The 26,993-nt window shown below is 41.3% G+C and overlaps 1 protein-coding gene across 2 annotated transcripts in view; it reads right to left on the bottom strand.

The window, feature by feature from the left end:
* atp2b1a (ATPase plasma membrane Ca2+ transporting 1a) overlaps positions 1 to 9,778 on the bottom strand; it is a 38,051-nt gene extending 28,273 nt beyond the window's left edge. The window contains exon 1 of one of the 2 annotated variants that reach the window (XM_040142075.1): positions 9,614 to 9,778. The gene's annotated coding sequence lies outside the window, so the exon portion shown is untranslated. The remainder of the gene's footprint in view (positions 1 to 9,613) is intronic. The other variant, XM_040142083.1, reaches the window with a different exon arrangement.
* Between the last annotated feature and the right edge of the window lie 17,215 nt (positions 9,779 to 26,993).

The following is a 26,993-nucleotide window of genomic DNA, read 5'->3' as shown; positions in this document are numbered from 1 at the left end:
AACAAAACTGTCTAGAGCCATTGCCAAGAGATTTTGATTAGCTGTACTTGAGTTGCATTAAAATGATAATTTTGTCAACTGAACAAAACTCTTGTCTGGTACTGTGTACTCTGCTTCCCGGTCGGAATATGGGAGTTGAATGGAACGTTAGTATTCAATAATCACTCTGCTCCGAGCTGCTTCCTGGGTTTTTCCTGCATAGAGAGTTTAAAGGTAGTCTTTTCCCCTCTGCAATGTTTATCTACGGTTCATACAAACTCAACACTTCTTGCAGCTGTTTCACAGGAAAGTGCTTCCAGCAGCATCTCCCTGTTCCTTGCATTTGTTGGATTTGAACTGTGTTTGCTTGCATTTCATTTGCTGCTTTCTGACTGACTGAAGGATGTGTGTTAAAACTACTTAATGCACATAAGACACAAGCTTAATCACTTGCCAAAATTAGTTTGCTGGCCAGTAGTTGGTGACCTTCTCATGGACCTTATACAGTAGCAAGTCCAGTAAGAAGAAAAAAAAAATCTACCGGAAAAACAAAAAACAAGCACACTCTTATTTAAATTTTTTGTTTACAAAAATATTTGCATCTGGAATTGTTGCAGAATGTTGCAGAAAGGTAGTAATAAAAATCAACAATAGCACCAGTCAGTGATTCACTTTGAAAATGTCGTCTGGGGGCGCCTCATTTTCAGTGGACTGACTACACAGATATTTGGTGCTGTAATTAATACTGAAGTAGGCAGGACAAATTACAGACATGTGCCCTAAATAGAACTGAAATTACTGATTAGTGAGTGCAACTTAAAAAATATTTCCAGCTTCCGTAGAGAATTAAATGCCTCAACTATTTTGATTTTTATCATGTTTTACTATTGCTACTCTCCATCTTGATTTCGTAATGCTACTGTTCATTTGTTTTTAGATTTCTATTTATGATTATAAAAGCTATTAATCCCCCCCCCCCCCCCATAGATGACTCTTGTGCTTATGGGAGAAGCAGAGTTTGGTGATGTCCGTACTTTTAAATACTGAGTGGAAAATTGCAACTACTTAACACACTATGAGGCCAATCTGCATGATAACAGCAGTTTCCTCTTCTAGTATGACCAGATGTCAAGAAAGGCATTACAGTCAAATCTTTGCATCTAAAAATTCATATCTATAAGACTGTACCACAGACTGCTACATCAGTACCCTGCCGTGTCAAACAAAATACAGTAGGTTTGCCATAGAACAGAAATCTTAATCAGAGTCCAAAAAAAAGCCATGAATTCCCTGCAGTGTAACCGGTGGGGTAACGTACTGAACAGGCACCAACTGACTGATTACCTTAGGAAAAAGCCTTCCGTTTAATCTAATTAAGACTATCTGTGGCATCAGGGAGCTCCATGGTGCTCTACAAGGGGGAGTCCATTCTAATGAGAGGTTGCTGTCCATTCAGCTTTAATCAGCCTAACACAATGAGGCTGATTCATTAATGTCGGATTGGATTTATTTGAAAGATTCAACAAGATGGGGTTGATTACTAGTCTGAAACAATTTGTGAAACACTATACTGTACTTTCAGGTGGAAAGCCATGTCAGACTATAACCTGCATTGAAGGGAAGCTGGACTTAGCCATCTGATACATAAAGAAAGGCACCAGTGCAGACAGACAGGGATGTTTTTCCTTGTGTGGAAAAATGCTGCAGTTATCCCTCAGCTGGGGAGGTTTTAGTCACTTTCTGAATTTCTGGCTATAACACAAAGATCAAAACATGTTTGAAACCCTTCATGTGCCTTTACACCAAACAAGACTTCAAACATGCAAATCCAAACTAACATCAAAACTCAAAAATATGTCATAACTTTAAACTGGGACGCAGATGCAGGAGGAGACAAAATGCAGCTTTTATTATTGCTCACTGCACAAATGAATGCTTGCAGCTTATTCCATTGAGATTCTTGGAAACTATTCTGTCACATGTTGAGATTTTATTTGGAGCCATCTGCCATGGAAAACGGGACAGAATTTATTATTTATTACACAGCATAATTGCAGGGCAGGGTGTATTACTGAGGTGGGAGAGATCGCAGAAATCCCTACTTTGAGGAGGAACTACACCTCCTGTACTTACCACAGATTTAGGGTCTTCAGTACATGTTGACGTGCCCATTAATAAATGCAATAATCTCTGAGTTTTAATGACAACATGCATGATGTTGTCTTGCCTATTAACATCATATGACATCAATTATTATTTACACCTCTGTTTTGATTTCCATGAAAAACGTAAAAGGGCATATTCTTGGGCAGTAAGGCCAGGCAAAACCGCTAAATGTGTCAAAAATGTCTGCTTGCTTGAGGTTTATCTCTCTGCAGCCCAAGTTATACCCATGGACTGCTAGGCAAGTTACACCTCTTACAGTGTGTCAACATTAGACACATGAGAAATGAGACGTTTGACTGTAGTTGAATCTCAAACCAAGTTTCTTCGGTCATGCATCATTTCGTTAACACCCAGTGACTAACAAGCATGCTACCTCTTTAAATACAGAGCCATAAATATTATACTTTCTCATGAATAATAGTGCTGAGCAATATTTTGAGTTAAACATTAATCATCAATGTTCATCATCGTGTGACAGCACCAAAGTCAATGATTCATGTTGATGTAATATTAATTAAAATAATTCAAAACCTTCAGAGCTTTTGAATCAGGTGAGCTGTACACATCAATTTCTTTTAGTCACTTCTGGAAATTTAATCCCAGTTACATCCCAGTTTTTGAAATGTATGATAAGATTGTACTTTATACAAAAAAATAAAATCATTGTATGACATTAGTCAGCCATGATGTGTATGTATTCATTTCCATTCCATATTTGAAAACACTATTCGCTAAAATTTAGTTTTACTATGTCCTTACTGTAAGGTTAATTATTTGCCACATTCAAATAAAACTAAAAAGATTAGAAATAGATTTAAAAAAAAACAAAACAAAACATTTTTTGTTGTGTATTTGTTGCAAATACGCAAGTATTGATATTCATTTTAGACACTGTCAGGATAGTCAAAGTTTTTGAGTTTCTTGTGCCCATCACCATCACAGTATGTCGACAGACTCCAACTAGTGAATTTCATATTGTGCCTTTCAAAAGCATATGAATTTTTAAAATGGTAAATATTTCACTTGCCTGGGGTGCCACATGGCCAACGCACATGTGCAGCAGCCTATGGTAATGAATGTAATTCTCTCCCTTCTCCATTTCCCTGTCTTCGTGTCTTACTCTATGTGAACTCTCCCACATTCACATTTTCCCTAACCCCATGAGCAGCAACAACGTAAAGCTGAAGGAAGTGCCAACATTTGCTGTGCTGCGACAGTTTTGGGTTGCGGAGCAGGTCACATGTCACAACAGTGGAAAATCATTGTGATTGGATCTCCAAGCCAACAGCTGGCATGGTATGCTTGAATGACAGAGGCTAAGGTTAACCCTTTCCAGACAACAGCAGAAAAATTATACTTCTGCGTGAATATGTGCTGGTTTCACCCAAGGACCAGAGACTTGTAAAGACATGAGTCTCTTCTGTGCGCAAGCTATTTAAGACTGCTATCACACATTAGATGCACACCAAATCCTCCACCAGGAAGGGCTGTGGCAAGTGGAAATAAGTAGATAGGATGCCAGTGGTGGCCATCTCAGAAATATACTCACGTCGGTTTCCACGCTAAGGAAACCCTCTGGCAGTTTTTACACCTCTACGTGCCAACAACTCGATGGAAGTCAAGTACAGCAATTCTAGGGATCCCTCTGCAATGGAGCTGCCTAATGCGAGGGGTGGTATTTTTAGCTTCTCCCAGACTGCCCCTCCCCCTACTGCCAGCCGTTGCTGAACTGGGTCAGGCCATGTAAATGTGGAGGGTACAAAGTAGAGACACCCAGCCCTCCTTGTGCTGCATGGCTCATAGCTAGGAGCGCTTCTTTACCCCAACGACTGGAACCTCAAATGCTGTCAGGCTGCCAATTCATAAGAACGCACAGTGATAGATGTCACCATCACCACACTTTCCCTCTTCAGCTCTTCTTACTCCATGGATGGAGGGACATGTGATGGTCTCTAAAATGAGAATAAACCTCAATCTTTTTGACCTGGATTTAAGGTGGGGCAATTCATTAGGAATGAGATGTTTATTTGACATGTAGTTGCTGTACATATGTTTTTTTCTTTTATTTATTTATTTATCTATTTTAGGTATTACTATTTTATTAAATAAGTAATTTTGTACCTTAAAATTAAACATTTAAATGTTTTATTTCATGCAACAATGCACCTGTTTTAAGCTACTATATAAATCAATGTACATTTGTTGTTAAACCTTTGTGTAAAGAAATGAGGTGTTACATTTTTTTTTCCACAAGTAATGTAGTATCCATGGATCCAATCAACGAAAACAGTGAAGATTAATCACAAAATCCATGCAGGTGACGCGCACAGTAGCCTGGAATTGGGGCAGAAATTTGGCTGCTTACATCATAAAACAGAGCATATACCAATTCTAGCTTCTGAGCCGCAAAATTCATCCATGACTGAGTTGTTCCTATTAAATGTGTTCTTTTCAAACAATAAAACTGTCACTTACAATCAATGAAATACAGCTGAAGTAAAACCAGAGGTTTTGATGTAAGCAAAAGTCAAGCATCTATCACTTACTTTGCCTTTTCAAAACCTCATCAATGCATCATGCAACTTGTCACACACAGTTCGTAGTATCCATTGTTTCTTCACATCTTTACAGCTTCTGATCATTCTAATCACCCTTTCAAATGGTAAGATGTCACGTGGTGTAATCATTTACTTCTCAATTGCTTAAAAAGCATTTTCAAGCATTGCTGAGTCCTGAAAGACTATACTGTTGTTAAGGTATAATTAATTATGACAGACTTTTTCACACCATTAAAAAAAAGACATTTTCTTTGAGGACCAGATGTACTGTAAAACACTGTAACTACCAAATATCAATTAGGTTTTTCCCAGCCTTACTGTATCGTCATCTTCAACTGTAAAAATGATTTTTCCTTTTCATCAAAATCACATTCTACCACCAAAGTCCCAGTCTGCTGCCACCCCTTTTCTGTATCCATAATTTAACTGCATGTCTAAGTATTTACTGTGAAAATATTATCATATTTTTCATTCAGGAGTTAAAAAACCAGGATGGATGGTTTTATTTAACCCTTACAGAGTCCTTCATTTCCGTAGGATGGAAAATATTCCAAAATGAATAATCTTTCATCGAGCATCATTTGAAGATGCAAAGCTCTCTGTGTTCTTTGTTACATCTGATTCTACATAGCAGCTCAGTGGCCTGAGGTCCTATCGCCCCTGCCACAGTCGGACCTTGCTGTCCTTACCACTTTCATTTAAGGATTCACTAGTGTTGAGCATTAAACTCATTTTACCAAGGCCTGCGGCAGAAATTGCAAGTAGTGACAGACACAACATCTATGTAAACAACGCTATTATAGACTAATACAGGGATGTTGGTGGAAGTAAATGAAGTCTGAAAGCTAACGCTAGGTTGTGATAGAGCACTTTCACATCCATCCTGTGTAAATTGGCCAAAAGTGGTATTTTGTATTTTTTTTTTTTCCCAAAAGACTATGTTATAATAAATTTCAGACTAGCGTTTTAAGACTGTTTAACATTTACATTCACATAGGCTACCTTCATCCAAAAGGTGGCTTGAAACAGCCAACCATCCATGCTTTCGCTGTCAGTGAAACTGCATTCAGAGTGACAAAGCCTGCTGTTATGATAGTGTCACTAAACAGGCCAACACAAAAATCTGCAGGTGAATTGGTCTATCGATGGTGAAAAATGTGTTCTGATGACAAGGAACAGGACAGCTACATTTTAAAAGCCTGATAGACAGAAATGTGATTTTTCTTATTTAGTGCCACTCAAGTAATGACACCAAGAGCTTAACATTATGATTATAACAAAATGACTTACAATATGGACTTTCAGGAAATACAATTTAAGAGACCTTGTAACTGTTCACTTATTTGGCTATATTTGTATGACATGGTAGCCATTGGCCTTTCTCCATTGGCCTGATAAAGCAAGGTTTCAAATTTTTCAGACAACTGCTACAATGAATTTGGATGTGTGGAGAACATTACACCAATGTAGGACTGTGTGACTTATGCCACACAGTCCTACTGATACTGTCCAACACAGCCTGCGATTCTTTACACTGAAACAACTTTGGTGTCTAGCAGTATGGTTAAACTTTATATACTCAGTAGTAATGTTGTAAATTTTAATAAGAAAGTTATTTTTAATTCCATAGTGATACACACAAACAAGAAAGCTAAATCTTCTTTTCAGAAATGCCAAAACTAACACGAATGCCTGGTAGACCGACTTGTACCACAGTTAGACTTTCCTCCTGTCTTGATGACTAATTTATATTTGAATTATTTTAGTGTGTAGAATCAGAGTTTATCAAATTAGTTTCGCTAGTTTTTCAAATTATAACCCTCTGGGTCTCCCTGCAACTGTAAAATTAACCCAGTGTTTTTAAAACGGCAAATTAATTTTGGTCACAGCCAGTGCAGTTCATTTTTACTGACTGCTTTGTTAGACCACATTTGAATGAATAAGTAGTAATGAACGAGTCAAACTCCATGTAACCTAAAACCTCAGTTTGGAATAACCTTGGCCTTACAGTCCACAAAGAAAAGGAAAGATAAGCATAACTCCATCATAAGTAAATAGTACCATAAATACATTGTACTTAATGGTACAAAACCAGACTATATTTAGCTTTCCATGCCAGTTTGCATGAGGCTCAAAGTCACCTTAAAGGAATGACCTACAGTGGCTTGCTCTCTAAAATAATGCTTTACACTAGGCAGTTTCAAAAAATTGACAGAGAAATACAGACTGAATTGCGGAGGAGCGTTAGCAATTGTTGACATTAACAATACTAATTACTTTTTAAGCTACCCTTGTAATTGACTCAAGTGCAGAGCATGACAATGAAATGAGTGGACATATCAAGCAGCTGTAAGGGGGTTGCACGATGAGTTAGGGACAGACTTGACAGGCGATAACTGCCTGGAAGAAAGTGTACTCAGTGTACCGCATAACTTCACACTGACCATCGCTCTGTGATCACAAACAGCACTTATTTCAACAGCAAGCTATGCGGTTAGATCAGTAGAAATCACAAAATTGCCAGCATACCTAACGAACCTAATAAGCACTGCACAAAGAATGGAAACCTAGAGTTGCAGACTTGAAAGGTTGTTGGTCTCCAAAATGTACGTACGGAAAACACTATCCAGCAGAACCACAAAGCCAAGGTTGGTCAAATGATCTTTCCTCTGAGGTACAACCATTTTCCAAAAAACAATTTACAAATCAAGTGTAATAACTACCGACTCATATCCTTAAGTCAGGGTGAACGGTACTGTGAAAAGCCAGACATTGTGAAAAAAGCATGGTACAGCAAGGAATAAGAAAGGATATTTTTGTCATTTTTGAGTGACAGCAACAGTCTGAGTTCAAAGGGCTCAGACACAGCAACAGATTGTGTTACTGATGGTTTAAGTGAATCATTAAACAAACTGAATCTCTATATTCTGAGCTAGACAGCTATAATGAAATATCAGTCAATGATAAACCTAAAAAATTATTTTCTAATCAATTTAAATCTAGAACACTCAGACATATTACTAGTGAAAACTACAACTGACTTCCAACAACTGTCTTTACATCTAGCACTTACTCCGCAGCACAGTATTCTGCCTATAATGCTTGGCTATGGAATTGCTTAGTTCTCATTATATTATGCAATATGTCTACAGATAACCATACCATACTACAATGACTGGCCGAAGCTTGTACCACTGAATAGCAGTCTATCCACCTTAAGCTCAAGCTAAATTCCGGGTTCAAATATATTTCGTTGAAACTACACTACTCCTTGCAATCCTCTGTACGATCACGTGTAACAATACACATACAGAGGAAGACACTGCCGGCGCTGCAGCGAGCCCGGTGCTATTTAATTGGATAAGGAGTCATCCCTTCATCTAGACACCAAAAGGTGCTCAGTGGGCTGCACGCCAGATCAACCTGGAAACTTGCAGGAATTGTCAGCGAGCGCGAAACTATGTAACACCGCAAGGTCGAGAGTGTAACGTTAATATTTGTAATCAACTTGCAGGAGATGGAAAGCTTGGGAAATACGAGATACGTTGCCGTTGTAAGGTAACTGGTATGGTAATTTGAAGCGACATGCTACGTTCAAGGTTTCGCCCATCCGAATTTCAGTTGCCTCGCTGGTGAGGAAGTGAACGCGTTTCTTCAGTACCGATGTGGACTGCACCGATGAAAGTGGCAGGTCCCTCGCATGACATTTAAGCTGGAGGTTATGAGACGGACAGGGTGCAAAGCAGTATTTTCCCGAAGAGGTGCCCTCCGCGGCTGAGGTTGGGGCTTGAGTTGAGCTAACGCATCGACAGGTTGATGTTACAGCCAAAGTCTGGGGTCAGGGTAAAGTAAAGGATAACACATTTTTAAAGGGGTAACAGAATTCGACACCGCACCGGCAAATAATATTTCCTGACAGGGGCTGTCTAACTCTGACAGCGTGCGGAGACGTTGGGCGATAAGCGACGTTACTGACACCCGCACTGATTTAGACCTTTTTATTGAGTCAACTCTGTGGTGACGGACAGCCGACAAACGGACTTTAGTGTGCCTACACGGGCGCCCATCTGAGCTCCCCGAGTTGTCCGCGTGAGGAGCCGCAGTGCGTGGAGCCCGACACTCGAAGAGTGCCGCTCCAGGTCGGTTGATATTACCCCACTAAGGTTAGCTCGTTGCCATTATATTTCTGCTAATAAACGGGAGAGAAGGAGGGGGGGGGTCCAGACAACGTTAAACAGGCTCGCACAGCACACCCCAATGTAACTCTGGGGTTTTGTATGTTAGAATGAAATGCAGGTAACTTTCTCGTAACGATATAGAGATCCACGTTTTAAGTGTCCAGCGTTATTTGACAGGCAGTCTCTAAACGACGAGCCTCGGCGTCTTAACGTCAATCTGCTGCCCACGAGAGACTGTCGCATGTGGAGTCCAACGTTAAAAAAAAAAAAAAAAAAAAAACAACGATCCAGGCTAGCGTACAATGTTAGCCAACTAGCTCCCAAGCGTTAGCCTATGTTGATTGTAAAGAAGTGAAATATGGAAAAGCTGCTTTCGAAAGATTGACAAGTCTAAAAACTAAGCCCGGGGCAATGCAGACGTCTAAGAAAACTAAGCACAAGCAAAGAAAATCTGGTAGCATCCTGGCTGATTAGCCACCTGGGTTGGAAAAACGAGACGCCCAATGTCAGTATATATCCAAGATATAACGTTAGCTAACGATGTTAGCTTGGTATAAAGCTAACTACCCAAGGCAGCTTCCCACCAGTGGCTGGCCCTCGTTGGTCAATGCACACATATTTGAAGTCTTACCGGGTCAAGGCTTTCTATGCAACGTCTGAAACACTTGGAAGCAGCCCTTATCTTGCGGCATTTTGTCGCGCTAGGACGAGAAAATAATTCAAAATACTTACTCCGTTCTCTGAAGAGTACCCCAGGTCCCTTTCTCTCTTTAACTCCCCCTCAGTCTCACCAAAGACTGGACTCTCTCCCCTGATCTGAGGTAAGATCCCGCCCACTGCGCTGTCACAACCACAACCAAAGTCTCCTGCCTCAGCTGTCAAGATAGTTCCTATCCCTTTGAAGCCCCCATGGAAACTCCTCTCCACTTGACCGGAAACCATATGTCACACGCGTACACAGCTGTTTAAACTGTTATGACGGTCAACTGGCATGATGTTGCCGCAACTCTATTAGCTATTGCTATTGAGTGCATAATAGCTAACTGATCTAAACGATACTGATGATCACGGCAGCCATTCATAAAAGATCACTTCATCACAGAGCAGGTGCAGACCAAGAGCACCTGCTTTTTCTACTAATACAGTGAAATCTATGTCTCTCATAACGCTATTATTAATTTTCTAAGACTGAAAAGATACTGGACACCGTGTATGACACCGCCAGCCAAAGATGAAGTGGTTCGGCACCTCCGACGTAGATTTCCGGCGAAGACGGAAGTACGCTGGGGCGACTTATCTCGCCTCGCTCAGTTCCTTTCTGTCACTACACCGCCGGGGACACGTGATACACGTCAAAAAAGGAGGATGGGTACGGGACCGCTGGTGTGGATTCTCATTGGCTCAGCCAGCATATCAGTCGCCTATGGAAACGGTTACGTCATGATCTCCTCGTACTCCCTTTTTGCTCTCGCATTGCTTTATAATAACAGGATTATTCATGCCCCCCCGCCCCCCCCTTACCCCTTCCCCACGCCGCATCATATGATGCATCCTGCAAAAAGTACGCGCCGAAACCTCACCGCCGCACCGTCCCTGCTTTCTGGCGGTCTGAACTCCACCTAGGCTACACAAGGCTCTACCCTCGGCGCCTAATAATACCTGACGTCATTCTTTCCATGACGTAGCGCCTTTTTTTTTCCCCCTTCTTCTTCTTCTTCTTCTTCTTCTCCGGAGTCAATGCCTGTATTCTTTTGCGATCCTTCAGCCCCGTGGAGGAGTCGTCAGACACTCGACGATCAGCCTCGCGCGCCGCCGGGGCCCACTGTCAGTGAAATTCCCCTAAAGTTCTCCTGACGCTGTGGAAACCGAACAGCACGTCGATGATAAAACAGATTAACCACAGAATATGTTTCGCAATTATGGTGCAGCATAAAGTCCCACCTGTGATCAAATATTACTGGTAAGAGAAGTATAGGAGCAATATAACACACAGGATAACATGTCTGTAGATTTAACGGTTTGAACAGATCCGTGAGGAGTATAAGGTGCAAAGCTCCACCAGCTGAAAAAGTCAATGAATTAGGAAGAGAAAGTGCATGATGCAGAAAGCCCGATATGTGCACAAGGGACTTAAAACGTTTTCTCAGTCAAGTGGAACACCACATCAAACTTCTCGTCTTTGCATTAACCTAGGTCCGACCAAGTAACCATCTTTTGACCAGTGACTTTATGTGAAAACGTGGTGAACCCCAGGTTAAAAAAAAACTAGTGGTAGTAGATGATAAACTGAAAACAAACCTGGTTGAGGTCAAACCCCAGTGTAATATACTTGCTGTCTTGACATAATGGGATTTATCATTAACACAACAGCCCTAAGTGCACTGAAGCAATCACCTTTTCGGATTTGTAAACAAGGGAAAAGTTCAGCATGTTTACGTCTGTATGCAGTTTATGAGTTGGAAACTGCTGTTTCAGAACTTCTGAGTCGGATCAACGTGACAGGGAGAAAAAGAGATTTGGAAAGAAAGAGGAAGAGAAGACGCAAGAAAAAAAAAAAAAAAACCACTTCATTTATGTAAGTTGACTCTTGCAGTCATTCGGTCTTATGTCTGTGTGATTTGACCGAGCTGGTTCAGTCAAAAGCAGAAATAGGAACAATCAGTCAAGATGTATAGACAGACGAAAAGATTTATATTATAGACAGATCAGCACAAAATGTATTAGATTGGTGTTTTTTTTGCATCTGTTCTCCGACTCATAAATATCCAAATAATCTCTTTAAACCATCTTTTTTTTTTTTTTGACTCATATGATTAGTAGATATTGTATTATACTACAATACAACAGTACAATAGTACAGATAGTATAGTAGATATTTAACCCTGCATTCCATAATATGATTGCCTTTTGTTGTGGTTGAATTGTCCTTCGTAAAATGTCTGGATTCCAGAAGTAGCATGGGTAGGATGTTCGCAAAAAGCAGCCATCAGTGAGATGATGCAGTCAGTTTTGCGTCTGTGTGTCACAGATGCTCCCCCACACTCCTCACACATTTTCAGCTGTCAATCTTCTGCCCTCAGACTTCAAACAAGGGCTGATGCACAGCCGCGCTTTGATGTTGATGTTTTTCTCGTACGTCCAACAGTAGCGCGGGCCTCCGCCGAGCTAGCTCGGCAAACAGACCTTCGAGCCCTGTAGTGCTCCGGGAGAGACAAAACTTATTTGTATGCCAGGTCGCTATCTGTGGTTTTGGTGGCTTCCTGATCGTCAGTCTGCAGTGCTTTGTGTTTGGCCAACCGTGAGCAGATGCTCCTCATGCTTGACACTGATGCCACCCATTTCTCTCTCTTTCTCTATCTTTTTCTCTCCATCAGTCTGCGTATTTTCACTTCCTCTTCATCTCTCACTCTTTCAGATACTGCCAGGGCACACGCAAAAATCAAATAGTAGGAATGATAATATAGTCTCAAACTCTCGTCTCAGGAACTAGCAAGCAACTGAACAGGGTCATGGACTTAATGAACCTAGAACAGTATCATATACCCAATGCGGTCAGTAGATTATATGGTTTCAACAGCAGGAAAGTTACAGATTAACAAGTTTGCTGTAGTTTATTGTGTATATTTGTACCATTAAATAAATATTTGACACTTTGGAAAATATGCTTTCTAATGGAGAATCAGATGAGAAGATACCACTCACATGTCTTTATGGTCAATATGTAGCTACAGCCAGTATCCAGTTAATTAAGCTTAGCACAAAGACTGGAAATGGGGGGAAATACCTAGCCTAGCTCGGGGTGTTATGTGACTATTTCTTGGCTTGGAGCAGTAAGAGCGGGAAATAGTCCAGCACCCAACCCCCCCCATGAGTCGGCGAGTTGTTGTCTTTACGCTTTGATTTTGTAGATTTTGTCTCTGCGCTAAGCTAATTTAAGAAGCCGCTGGCTACAGCCTTATATTTACCAGACAAATATGAGTTGTATCCATCTTCTAATCTAGCTCTCCACCAGAAAGAGCAGTTCCCAAAGTGTTGAAACTTAACTTACAATTAAATTTCAATAGAATTTAGATGGTAAGAAATGCACTCAAACATTCAGAGCCGCACTCACACACAGTGTATTTCACTATAAGCCATTAGAAGAGTTCATAAAATGTAGGTATATCAAGTAAGAGCAGAATCCTTCATGCAGAACTCATTAACTTTTCATGACATTTTCCTTCCAGTCTGTGGTTAATGTTTGCAGTGTCTATTATTTGTCTAAATATGACAGACAATAAATTGCAATTGTCATCGCTGCCTTTTTTTGTTCCGTTGAAACCAATTAATTTCGGCTTTAATCCATTTGAACACTTTGGGACCGCAGGAATGAGCAAAGATGGTGAAACCCCACACGAAGGGCCTTTTAGCTCTTTACACAACAATCTGGAAGCTGTTTGGTCTTCTGACTTGTTAATGGAGACAGTGAATTATTTACTCCTAGAAAGCAACAGAGAGCGGAGCAGTAATATCAGAGTTTAACTGCTGCAGAAAAACTTACTTGCTGAATCCTGTTGCTTAACTTGAAAGGAAATTACATCTTTGCACATACTCGAACATTCAGAGAGCCATGTCAGAGTTTTTAAAATGGTGAGACAATTCATTTTCCCCACAGCTGTTAGTCTCAGTCTCGCTGTTGACTCAGTTTCTCGGAGGAAATTTGCCATATGCTCTGGAGCATCTTGTGAACTACAGTAAATGTCAAGTGTCATTAGCCTTTGTGCATGCTAATGTGTGGTCTATGCTGTCTGAGTAAGCATTAATGATAAGGCACACCAAAACTCTCTCAAAAGGGGATGTTGCCTTCAGGATAACTTCTGCATGTATTAAAAACACACTCCAACAGTGCCCCTTTATTAATTCAGGTTGAAAGAGAACACAATTTCGTAGGGGAAGACGTTTAAGAAAACCAAAAAGTCAGGGCAAAAGTGTTGTCACATTTGAGGATAAAAAAAAGAGGGCTGTGGTTGTGCGTGTGTGTGTGTGCGCGCTCATCCCAACATAGAGCTTTAATTACCGGGGCAGAGCTCTACACACCATGAGACAAGATAGCTTGACAAATAATTGCAGGTTCAGTTGGAGACTGTCTAGCAACTGGCACCTCATGAATGTGTCTGCTGTTTCTAACAGAGAGGAACTTAGTTGCGGACTCCTCATCTAATCACACTTTTAGAGCTACTGTGAACTGATTAACCCATTTGCACAAGTAACAATGCAAAATGGAAAAGCCAAAGAGGATAGAAAAAATAACTCACGCACAGAGATTAGCAGTTACTTCCTAAAGTTTTTTTAAATACACATATGATGTCAGTGGAAATGCCTATGTTGCACTTGGAGATCATGTGCCTCTTCGGCCAAGGCGTGGAAAATCTCATCATGAAGATGTCCCATTGGTTAATTTGCACAACCAGGTCCCTATCAGTGAGGACACACTGTGTGAATATTGCTTCCTTTGGTCAACTAGTCTTTCTACACCACTTTGTTTCTTGAACAGACGTTGGATTTTCCACTGGCTCAGCACATTGGCAAAGAGTTAGACGTGGGGGGGGCTTCCTTCTTTTGAAGAGGAAGAGGAAAAATTGTGTTGCATACTTCAGAGAAAGACTGCTGATCGGGTTTGATGATGTGTGAGAATTTTCCAATTGCAAATTATTTAGAAGTCCAGTCCAGATGTTTACCAGTTCTTTGCTTGTATTTCTCAGTCTAGAGAATATGTCATCTTGCTGGGCTCAGTGTTAGAAAGACGCATTAACATTAGACTGTTTAGACCTATTATTTAAGAAGGGCAGTGGCAATATCAATCAGACAAAGTTTAAAATTAGGGATGGGTCCCGCACATTGTAATAACAAACCTTCCACAACCAACTCGTCATTAGTCTGCCACAATTACTGTAATCACATTTTTCAGTCCAAACATTGGTTTATGTCTGCTTGAGGAGTCCCCAATTATATGATTAACATCCACACTCTGCTGACTGGCAACAGAACTGCAGTCACACACACATGAATTACAACTATGATGCAGGTAAACATCTAAGGGAAGATCTGAAACGAGACCTTGTGAAGCAGTCACACACACAAAGACCCCGTTTGTTGAGGAAAGCTGAGAGGGAGGTGGTGGGTAGGTGCGGTGGTTGCAAAGGAGGGGTCTAATCATGACTGAGCTGCTCACTCTAGGCTCGTGCATGTTTGTGTTTCCAGCTACCCCTGGAATTTACTGCAGGCACTGGCGAGGGCAGCCACAGAGAGGTGAACGGCCTGCAGGATAAAGGCCAGAGTTGTTGGGAAAAGTGTAAGTGAAGAGAGACACGGGCTGCTGAAAAGGAAGAGAAAGATGGAGACGGACAAGGAGTTACTGTAAAAGGCAAAGAGTCAGCAAATGAGTGTGAATCGGAAAGAGAGATGGTAAAACAAAAGCTGTGTGTGCGAATGGAGTGTGTGTTTGTGTGTGCGTGTGCGCTGGGAAGGAGACAGTGGTCTTACTCAGCCCTGAGCCAGCAGCACTGGGATTATCTGGCCAAGTTTCCACTCGCAAACACTAATTCACCTCAAGAGCCCATCGAGGCCAGACTATGTCATGACAGCGACACGCCCAGCCCTACATGTAGGTGTGTGAGTGGAAGAGATTGTGTATGGTCACAGCATGCCATCACCACATAAACTTGTGTGTGGGGTGTGTGTGTGAAGATGTAGGAGAGCCATAGAAGGGTGTTGGCTGGGGTTATGGGGGTAATGCCACTGCCCTTCAGGACATGTTTTCCATGGTCTGTTTTCCATCGATATCTCCTGTATTTACATTTGGCTCAGCTAGAGGAGGAGCGGGAGAGTGTATTTCATTCAGGCCAGTGAACACTTACATGTCATAAAATGTAGGGCATATAAATAGTCTTGATTCAATTACCTCCAAAGCAGAGAAACCACCTGAGATTCCACATTTAGACTCATGGAAACTGCTGCCATTAGAATCCAACAGGAATGAAAGTGGAAAACAAAACATACAAGAAAAATATAAAACAGAATCAAAGATTAGCTGTGTGTGTTTCAGTCACGAAAACAAGTTTGCTACAAATTAAGTATACAGGGTTTGCAAATGGTAACAATTTAAGGTGTTTATACACGATGTATTGATAGAAAGGACAAGTTATAAAAGAGAGGAAGCTTGTGTGCTTAAGTGCAGCTAGATGGTGAGGGCTAGCTAGTTTTCTGGCAGGGGTGACCTTGGGTAAATTAGTGGCAACGGGCAGTAATTAAGAATCGTTTTCACTGTGTTTAGTTGTTCAGTTAGGCGTGGAGCCCATCAGCTCTATAAATCTGCTGTTCTCTTCGCCCTGTGAGCAAAGCAAGCAAAACAATTAATGGCAACTTAATTACAGAGACAACTCACATTTTTGCCTAACCCACAGAATGTGCAGAGAGCAAGAGAAGGGGCACCTTCAACATGCCTGCTTCCTAAAGCCGACGCAGAGCTTTTACTATGTCCAAAGCAGAGTGGCATGGACTGGGCACAGATGGGACATAGAGGAGTAGCTCCAATGGGAACTCGGTGCCCTTTACACCCCATTTCTTCCCTTTCGCATGGGGGCTTTCCCCGTGGGAGGCAAAGAGGGCACGAGGAGGAAGAGAGGCAGGGTTACAGACAAGGACCTATGCTTCTTGGTGCAAAAGAACCCCAGAGCATGTGCATGCACACATTCGAGATGCACACACGCACAGAAACACACACACACACCTTGCCCTGCCACGTAGTGGCCTTGACCTTACTACCATAGGGAGAACAAATGGACATATGTACGTTGGAGGGAGGGGGAGGTGAATGGTTTCAAAGTGAAGCAGTATGTGATGTAAGAGACAGACTTCAATAAATCAACTGTATACAATTTAGAAATATACTAAATATACATCATTATGTTATTTTCGATTTTTGTATAGCCTGGAGTTAGATTAGAGGATCAATACTACTCTCATTTCTGTACGGTAAATATGAAGCTGCAGCCAGCAGCTTGGCATAAAGAGTGGAAAGAGGAAGAAACAGCCCGCACCAGTGCTGTACCAGACCACTCATTCACGCAGCTACTTGTTTGTTTAATTCACCAAAAAAACTCTAGCCAATGTAGCTGTTTCCTCCTGTTTTTCCAGTGATTTTGCTAAACTCAGCGGATCACCTGCTGGCTGTAGCCTTATATTCAATGGACAGATATGAGAGTGGTATCGATCTTCTCATCTACCTCAAGAAAGCATAATTCATCAACTCTTAATCAGGGCTAGGTATTGACTTTATATACTTTTATGGTGTCATCTGAAATGCTTCTGTAGCACCAAGTATAAATAACTGTCAAGTATTGAACCTTTGCATTCTATGATCAGGCAGTTATGGATTTAAATCATAATTTTACCGACGTTTCTATTTTCTTAAGGCAAAGTTGTTGCACAGCTGCTTGTGATTGACAACAATGAACATTTGACAACTTTGGCTCCTTAAATGAGAAAAAGTTTTTGTAGAAAAAAAATATTCATACTTGTTCACATATCTGTAGGGCACTGAGTTGGCTCTCAAGGTAAAGTCAAAAATAGTATTGGTGTTAAGTAAAGAAACTCAGGTATTGTGCTGGAGGTAGTATAGACAAAAAAAAAAAAAATCCAACAATACCTAGCATTACAGAAGCAGTGTGAAACACGTATTTTGAAGCTTTTCAACATAAAATTGAATTGAACTGATGCACACAAAACCAAAAGGCAGAAAAACAGGGGGGGTCTATGATACTGTATGTGGGCAACAACAGACACAATCCATAAAGATTCTTATAGGATTAAAGGATTTTAAGAATTTCAACCTTCTTTTTCATTTAGCTGCACAAAATCAGGCCAATATGACATGTTGCTCCCGAGTAGATTGTAAATGTGGGTAAAATCATAGCCCTGCTTAGTTACCGAGCTGTGACCAAGCCCGTGATTACATGTCATGTCCCCATCATCATTACCACTGGCACACCCCTTACCCCGATTTAGAGAGAGAGTGAGAGTGAGAGGGAGAGAGAGAGGGGGGCAGATCCAGCATGATCCTACCATAGCAGATGGATATGTCAGATATGCCTGCTTGGGCTTATGGAGATGCTTAGTGGTAAATGTAATGACCTGTGTGGGTATGTTATTGTGTGTGTGTGTGTGTGTGTGGGTGTGTGTGTGTGTGTGTGTGTGTGTGTGTGTGTGTGTGTGTGCCTACCACTCAATCCACTGTTCCAATTACCCTGGGTCTGTCTGGGGAAAACTCAGTCACTTTGCTGTGGCAGAAAGGCAGGTCAGAGCCAGTTATAACTTAGATTCTCCATTCTTGATTGAGAGGCCAGAGAGAGAGGAGTTCTTTAAAGTACGAGGGGGGGGGGGGGGGGGGGGGACATAACCTAGACATACGTTTATTTTGTTGGTTAAAAGGACAAATTATCTATTACTATGGCTGCCAAGATAACAGGGTGGAGACATTATTTTAAACTATCGTCTGTCAAAAATGTCCAAGGTTACAACCAACTGCGTTCTTCTCTTGGAGCGTTATCGGCTGCATGACTGATGTGTCACCATATGTGTGAAATTTGATGGCTTCGGCTTGGTGGTTTGGGTAGGGATTACTCCTCTTCAAAGGGCCCACACAAAAGGAAGCTAAAGGAAATCTCCAGCCATTCAAACTCATCAGTTTTCCTGATGGTGGTGACCTGGTTCACTGCAATCCAGGAAGTCAGTTTGGTCTATTTAAGTTTAAAAAGGACACAGTGTGCCCTGCAATTAAATTACAGAACACATTGACAAGGTTCAACGGGGCTGTGGTTCAATTCCTCTGAGTCATAACTCACGTGATGCCGAGCAGTCATTTGAAAAAACACTTGGCCTTTACCATTTTCCACTTGTTGTTCGTTAGTTACAAACTTCCTATGATTTATTTAGGCACAGATGACCTAATTTGATACGCCGTGTGGTGATCTGATTGATCACCACACGGCTTTCATCCATCCTTTCCAGGCATGTTTACCTTTGGTCACTTTTAGATTGCATAAGTCACTTTACAAACATAAGCAGCTTGTTTAATTTTACTCAGAATTATTGCCATGAGTCTCTTCGCCCTTGTCCTTCAGCCTTCCCTCTCCTCTAAAGTCACCGCCTTCAGCTGCCGTCCAACAGTTAATGGAAACTTTCCTCTGTTAGTGTGTCATGTGAAGGGCAAGGCAGGAGTTTTCCAACGCTCTGTCTGTAGAAAAACACCCATCCGTCGTGCGATGCATCAGGAGCCTGGACAAAGGAGGGCATGTTTGTCAAAGCTCTTTTGGTGGGTTTCCTGTTTGGACCTACAGGAGGGAAAGGGTTTGCGTGTGTGTGTGTGTGTGTGTGTGTGTGTGTGTGTGTGTGTGTGTGTGTGTGTGTGTGTGTGTGTGTGTGGATGCATGTGTATGTACAGTATGTTTGTTTATTTTCTGTTTGGGGAGGAGGTGTCTGAGCTCTACCCAGCATCAGAGCATGTTCTCGGAAACCTTTCTTTGTTTTCCTCGTGCCACCTGTGACGCCACCTATAAAGCTTGCTGTGATATAATGACGACACCTCATTTCACTACTGAGCAGCACAATGACACATGCAATAGCTAAAAAAATGTTACTGTAAAATGGCTTGCACCTCAAGTGGCACTCTCCATCCTCATACTGCTCCTTGGAATTTCATAAATGTCGGCTGGTGCAGTCTATCCATTAGCCTTGTCTATGTAAAATTCCACTCAGATCTCCAGTATGTGAGAAACCATAGAAACAGACTGGCCTTTGTTTCTTGTGCTCGGGAAAGTGTCCTGCGAGCTGAACCGAGTAATACTGCTGCGGCAGATGACTCGCCCACTCACACGCAACCAGTGTCAAAGAAAAATATAACTCAAAAATTACATTAATAAAAAGGTGTGACAAAATGAAGGGCTGAAGGTGATATTCCATCAAAATCATCTCAAATCAGTTCTTTCTGATAATCTTCCGCTTCAGAAAGAGACTCTTTGTGACACCCGCAGTCATAAATTGTGATGCTCTGTTTGTGAAAACCGTTTTCTGTTGGTATGGCGTCTGTCCTGCACTACTTCATAATCTGTCATCACAAGTTGTAGCCAGTTCTGACACAGCTTAAAGGAACAGTTTAACATTTTGGGACATACGCTCATTCGCTTTCTTGTTAGATGAGAAGATCTATATGGTAAATTTGCAGCTAGAGATAGCAGCAGGTTAGCTTAGCTTAGGATAAAGACTGGAAACAGCTAGCCTGGCTCCGTCCTAAAATAAGAAAATCAGCCTACCAGTATATAGAAACTCCCCAACATCTTATATCTTGTTTGTTTAGTCTGTATAGAAACTGAAGGACTATTTCTTGGACAGGACCAGTTGCCAGGCAACCAGCGGAGATGTACTTAGTTACTGGTACCAGCCAAGAAATAGTCTGGCACACAATTGCCCCTGTTAAACTTGGCAGTCTGCACACTGGATTTTACCTACCCAAAATTTATTAGACTGAAAAAGGCAACAGTTCAACACTACCTGGTTTTCCTGTGGCAAATGACCAACGTGAAAAAGAGCAAGGTACTGTATACAGAGATATCCAACTGGTTGCATCATGCTGACGTCACTATATGATAGGAATCAATAAATAATCAAGTTAAAATACATTAACAATCATAGTAATCTCACAAAATACATCAAAATATCTTCATTATTTTAAGATTATTTGTTGAAAAAAAAAATATTCCTGAAAAGAGAGGTACAGTATAACAAGACAACACTATACAAAATTTAATAGACCAAAGTTTAAAGAAAAAAATCAATAAACCCCACAAATTCAAAGGAAGAAGAAATGGAGCTTTATACAGTATAAAGACTAAGCAGCCACATCACACTATTAGGAAACATTTTAACAAATTAAAAACATCCCAGATCTAATAAATAAATCTAATAAATACGGTCCTAGTTGAAATAATTGGAACCACTGAATTTTAAGTACAGAATTTTAAATATCTTCAGAAATACATGCAAATGAAACAATTTTGTATAATCAAAATATTTAATAAAATGTAATAAAAAAGTTACTGAATAAAAAAAATGCTTTCATATAGTGAAATAAAAAATACAGATATAAAATGTACGCTTGACACAATCATTGGCTCCCTTTCGATGAATTTAAATTAGTTCCTCAAACAAAATAAAAACAAATAAGAATCACATGTGTATACTTTTCAGTGTTCACATCACCTGAATTAACCCAATGAATGACGGTTTTATTGCATAAAAAGGGGCTGATTGTTTCCAGTTTCTTTTTTACAATGGCAAAGGCAAGAGAGCCGTCTGAGAGCATCAGAAATGCTATTATCAAACAACTCCAAAGGCTAAAAGGCAATCAAAGATCTTGAATTCCCTGTGTCAACAGTTTGTAATGTTATCAAGGAGTTTCACAGTCATAAAAGTGTTAAGACACTTCCAGGATGTGGCGCTAAGAAGAAATTCAATGAGAGAAGTCTCTGAAGGTTGATGCGGATTGCGGAAAAAACACCAGGCAAGACATCTAAAGAGCTTCAGGCTGACCTGCAGCAATCTGGAGTGCTGGTTTGTGCCCGTACCATATGCTGCACACTAAACCAAGTAGGCCACTATTGAAAGAAAGGCAAAAAAGGTAAGACTAATGTTTGCAAAAACTTTCATAGATAAGCCACAGTCTTTCTGGGATAATGTTCTATGGACAGATGAAACCAGAGTAGAGCTTATTGGGAATGCAGTGCTTCAGTATGTTTATAGGCGACGAAATGAGGCCCATAAGGAAAAGAACACCCCACCTACAGTAAAACATGGTGGAGGTTCTATCATGCTGTGAGGCTGCTTTGCTGCCTCCTGTACTAGAGGCACTGAACGTATCAAAGGAATGATGAAATCAGAACATTACCAAGGCATTTTGGAGCGAAATGTGTTGCCAGTGCCAGAAAACCAGGTTTGAGGCGAAGGTCTTGGGTCTTTCAGCAGGACAACTACCCAAAGCACACATCCAACAGCACAAAAGAATATTTGAGAGGAAAAGATGGACTGTTTTAAACTGGCCAGCAATGAGTCCTGACCTAAATCCCACTGAAAACCTTTGGAGAGAGCTGAAGTATGTCATTGCAAAAAGGACTCTCGCAAACTTAGAAGATCTTGAACGCATAACAACGAAAGAGAGGCAGAAACTACCAGAAAAGTGCAAGAAGCTTCTAGCTGGCTACAGAAACGTTTAGAGGCTGTCATTGTTGCTGTCATTAGTGAAGGGTGCCAATAATTCTGTCTGGGGTACATTTTGTGTTGGTATTATCTCAATATTATGCAGTATTTGTTTTAATTATTTTCTTTTGTTCAGTAACCTTGGGCATTTTATTAAAATATTTTGATTACACTATAATTGTTTAATTTGCATTTATTTCTGAAGATATTCTTAATTCTGTAATTAAAATTCAGGGGTGCCAATAATTTCAACCAGGACTGTAAGTAACAGGCCTGGGACTCTAGGACAAAATGTTCTCAGGAACAGAGGTTGGCAAAAATGGATTTTGACATAAAGACCATTCGGAGATAAAGTATTAAGAAAATAGATCCAAAAAAATCTAAATAATACCTCTAAGCGTCTACATGTCACCAGGTTGGATAAGTCCGCAGTTATATTCACTTTTCGAGGGAACAGACTTTAGCCTAATTAGAGTGACCACACAACAGGAAGCCTAGTTGTAGTAGTCTGCATATAGCCTAGTTAAAGGCTACCCTACTTTCAGCTCCCATAGCCCAGTTACGAAAACACCCAAAAGAGTCAGTCTCTCTGTGAGAACAGAGTCCAAATAAGTAATGTCAACTCTGAGCTAACGCTGCAGCTACCCTTTGCCCTAAAATAAAGAGGGAAGATTGGGCCGAGCTGTCACACGGAGACATAACTGGGATGGGATACATTACATTAATATTTCAGGCATCTATCAGACAACTTTTTCCTCAGTGACCTACAGGATCTTGATCAAGGTCACCTCGGCAAGGCACATGGCCCATAATGACCACTGATTGCACCTGAAGTTATGGGGATGTTACTGCGTAGTAAGAACTCAGTGTCAGTCTGGCCTCATAGTGTATATTCCTCCACAAACTAAAAACCATACCGTAGCTTGGCTAAACGCAAGCAAAAATAATCACTATAAAATCGTAAAAAAAATACTTTGTTTGTGTGTCTTTGAGACTCAGTGGCAAGTTGTATAATTTGTCTCTGATGGTATGACTAAAATATCCCACTTTTGCCAATTTATGTGCGAAACATTCTGCAAATTGTATTAAAGCACTTTAAACTCTCATTCAATAACGGCACATCTAGCTGTTTTCAAGGTCTGGATGGCAAACATTAGCCAAGACTGTTGATGTGCTCCAGGCTGGAATGAAACATGGGTTCTTTCCACTTTACTTCCCAGTGTCAAACAAGTGTCTCTTGACTGTCAAATGCAGGGGAGCAGTGGCTAAATACATTCCCCAGAGCAGTTGCATTGAGGAACTCCTTCCTATAAAAGGGAAAAAAAGGACAGAGAGGAGACTCTGGTGAGAGGCTGCAAGTCATCATTAATGTTATTATCTGGAACTAAATGTTGGATGTACTGCAAGCGGGCGCAGTGCCAGTTTTAGTAGATGCTAATTGCTATCATTATGGATAGACTGTTTGCTTAAGGTACAAACTGTGGTGCACTGGTGTGAAATGGAAACGATCAACTGACAGGAATACCAAGCAAGATTAAATAAATGTGAGGTCTTGTTTTTGGGAGTTTTACATCATCGTCATCTTTATTATGATGTACTCTCTCTTCTTTTGTATGTCTTGTTACTTTCCTGTTGAATCATTGCTCTGCATCATTTCAATCCTCTAACTTTCTTCCTCTTCCTTTCTGTCTCACCATCCTGTCTCTCCTCTATCTCCCAGGGATGTTGTGTGGTTTATGTCGGTCACAGCCCTGAGACACGATAAAGAAGCTCCAGAGTGGCGGAGATATCTGGCGGGACGGGGGGCAGTGGTGTTAGTGGTTGAGGGGGAGCGCATTGGAAGCAATGGTTCCGGAGCCATGTGGCATTGTACCTGCTCCTCCATTATGGATGAAGGCCAGCAATAATGGATGAGGCCGGTGAGTAACCTGAGTATGCGGTGGGACATGGAGACTTGTTTTGGCCTTAGCTTCCTCCTCCTCCTCCTCCTCCTCCTCCTCCTCCTGGCTGCTCCTCCTCCTCCTCCTCCTGTCAGCCAACGAGCCTTTCTCAGAAAGCACGGAACATGATGCTCACCCAGACACAGACGCATTGAAAACAAACATGGGGGCACTCAAATAAATCCATATTAGCACTCCAACAAACAAGCTGGCCAGAGGTACATTTATGAGAAGGGAGGGGGCCCGCGTTTTATCTCGTTCTCATTGGACTAAAATTCGAATCCAAAATGGGAACGGTAGTGACCCTGTCTTTATTAATTTATAATCTGATGTTTATGTACATACGTATTACCTGTGCACTAAAATAAAACATTTATTTCAAATCGCATTCTCCAACTACATATTGTAAAAAAAAATCTGATATTCAGTCAACAGGGAAAAAAATGAACTAAGTTAAAGGTGCACCCCAAAGATTTTCCATTAGGTTCAGTTTACTTACCATGAGTTGTGCTACCTAGTCTGTGATAACACTTTAAATGCTTTCTGTGGCTCTGGAGGGAGCTTTGAGAAAAGAACCCCGATGACGCCATAGCGATGTCATCAGGGTAATCTTGGCCTGGGTTGGATACTTAAAATGTTTAACAGAAAGCCTGCGTTACGAACTGGGGTTGTGGAATTTGAAAGAAGTGAGTGCTTAGGTATGTTTCTGTAAGACACTACCGAAATGCTACTGCATTATGAAAATTGTGGGATCTCATATTTTGGAGCTTTGTCGAAACTAGTGACTAAAAGTTAGAAAAAGGGGCCTCTTCTGCTTCAATTTGAGGATTCTTTTTTTAATCTGTCTCTCGTGAGTCCCCACACTTTATGGAAGTGCCACACTAAAATCCCCGGAGTACCCCTTTAAAGGCAGCATTCAATTTAGCCAATCTGCCGTGTATAACTTGAACTTGAGGGGATGAATCACCCAGTGATCCAACAGCTAAGTATTAACTGTCCATGATGAGATCTTGGAGTCAGCTGGCCCCTACAAAGGGAGCACTATACCCAAACACCTGCCACTGCCTACTCCAGCCCCATAGTTTACTGCAGTCTCTCGAAATTCAATACCGCAGGGCCCATCCCATCTTACAGTAGCAATCAATGACCAGCACTTTTGACAGGCGACACTGCTGTCTGCTGAGTAGAGGGTGACAGATGGGAAACAGGAATGGCTCTGTCAATTTGCACCTGTGTGTGTGTGTGTGTGTGTGTGTGTGTGTGTGTGTGTGTGTGTGTGTGTGTGTGTGTGTGCGTGCGTGCGCGTGTGTGTGTGTGTGTGTGTGTGTAGGAGGGAGGATGGGGGACTAGTGAACTAGTGAGGCTCATTCTCGTCACACTGACAATGGCATGCTTAGTCACACACCTGACGGACTGTGAGAAAGAGTGAGTGTGTGTGTGTGTGTGTGTGTGTGTGTGTGTCTGTGTGTGTGTCTGCATGCAGGCTGGAGTCTGGGTGTTTCAGAGGGCGACTGAGTCATGGCTGCACCGAGGGTAGGATCCTGTAAAAGATTGTGCTGCCCACTGCTCTCCTCCCTTTGCACTGTTCTTGTCATGTCCGCCTCTTCGCCTTCCCCAACTCCAGCAATGATGTGCTCCATTTATTTAATTAGAGCCCCCTCACTTCTAAGTGGCTGCCGATTGATTTCTGCAGGAACACAAGAGCGGAGGCAATGTCATTGGCGAGTGGGCCAAGAGCTGATGAACCTTTAGGTGTGAAAGTAAAAAGGATTTCAAACATACTCTGTGTGATTACATAGCAAAGCTTTGGGCTGTGGGGGCGTAGGAACAAATCTGCCAGGAAATCGATCCTACACTGGCAGCATAATACCATGTGAGCATATGAATCATGATTCAGTCAGAAATAGGTGCTGGTACAGAGTGAGTGTGACTATCAGGGAAAATGAGCAAGAGATGGGGAGAAACAGCATATGCATTTACTGCACAGTAGACAAAAAGCAAACTGTAACAATGGGACAGTATTTCAAAAAAAAAAAAAGCCTGTGATGTTCAGCAGAGGAAGTTGTGGAGCAGGACTGTGACATCTCAGGCATGGAGCTGACACTTATCTAAACTAGAGCATTCACATCCTTAATGTTTCAACGGTTTGGATGTAACCTCGGCCTCAATGGGCTTCAGATTTCATAAACTTACATCCAATACATGGTGGTACATTTGGCCAATTTTGACAATCGACCGCTAATTAGTTCATCAGCGATTATACAATTTATATCGGCCATGCAGGCGCCACAACTGTCAGCATATATTATAAGCTTCACTTGAATACAGCTACTGTTGATTTGAAGGTATGGGTTGAAATCTTGACAAAAATACAGGGTAGCTGGTAGAGCTGGCAGCCGAAGTATTAATATCAAAAACAGCCAGAGGAATGATTGACCCGGATTTCCAACTCACCCACAGTTCTACTTTTCTAGATAATCGCAATCAAAACAGAAATCATTTTGAGAAACCACGGTTTATAGCAGTCTTCAGATTGTAGTCGTTACTGCACGATAAGCCTGTGTGCTATAGTATAACTGTTATTAAGTGTTCCCTGCTTTCCGCTCTTTAAACACACATGAGTGCTTAATGGCCGTATGTGGTTCTTGTGTACGTGGAATGCTCTAAAAGTCAAGGAAAAGTCAACAAATGTGACACACCACTACCAGCAACACTGTACTATTTCATCTTCCCGGCAATGAAAAAAAAAACCAAAAAAAAAACCCCTTGTTCAATTTTTGCCGCTCTACTGATAAAGCAAGGCCATGAAATCTCACTTCCATTTGACACCTTCAGATTGCACATTCAGTGGCATGTCAGGGTAATAATTTCTGCAAGTCCATTTC

This window comes from Xiphias gladius, chromosome 2 (genome assembly GCF_016859285.1).
Source record: "Xiphias gladius isolate SHS-SW01 ecotype Sanya breed wild chromosome 2, ASM1685928v1, whole genome shotgun sequence".
In the NCBI taxonomy this organism is placed as follows: Eukaryota; Metazoa; Chordata; class Actinopteri; order Istiophoriformes; family Xiphiidae; genus Xiphias; species Xiphias gladius.
This window is presented reverse-complemented; position numbering and strand designations above follow the sequence as displayed.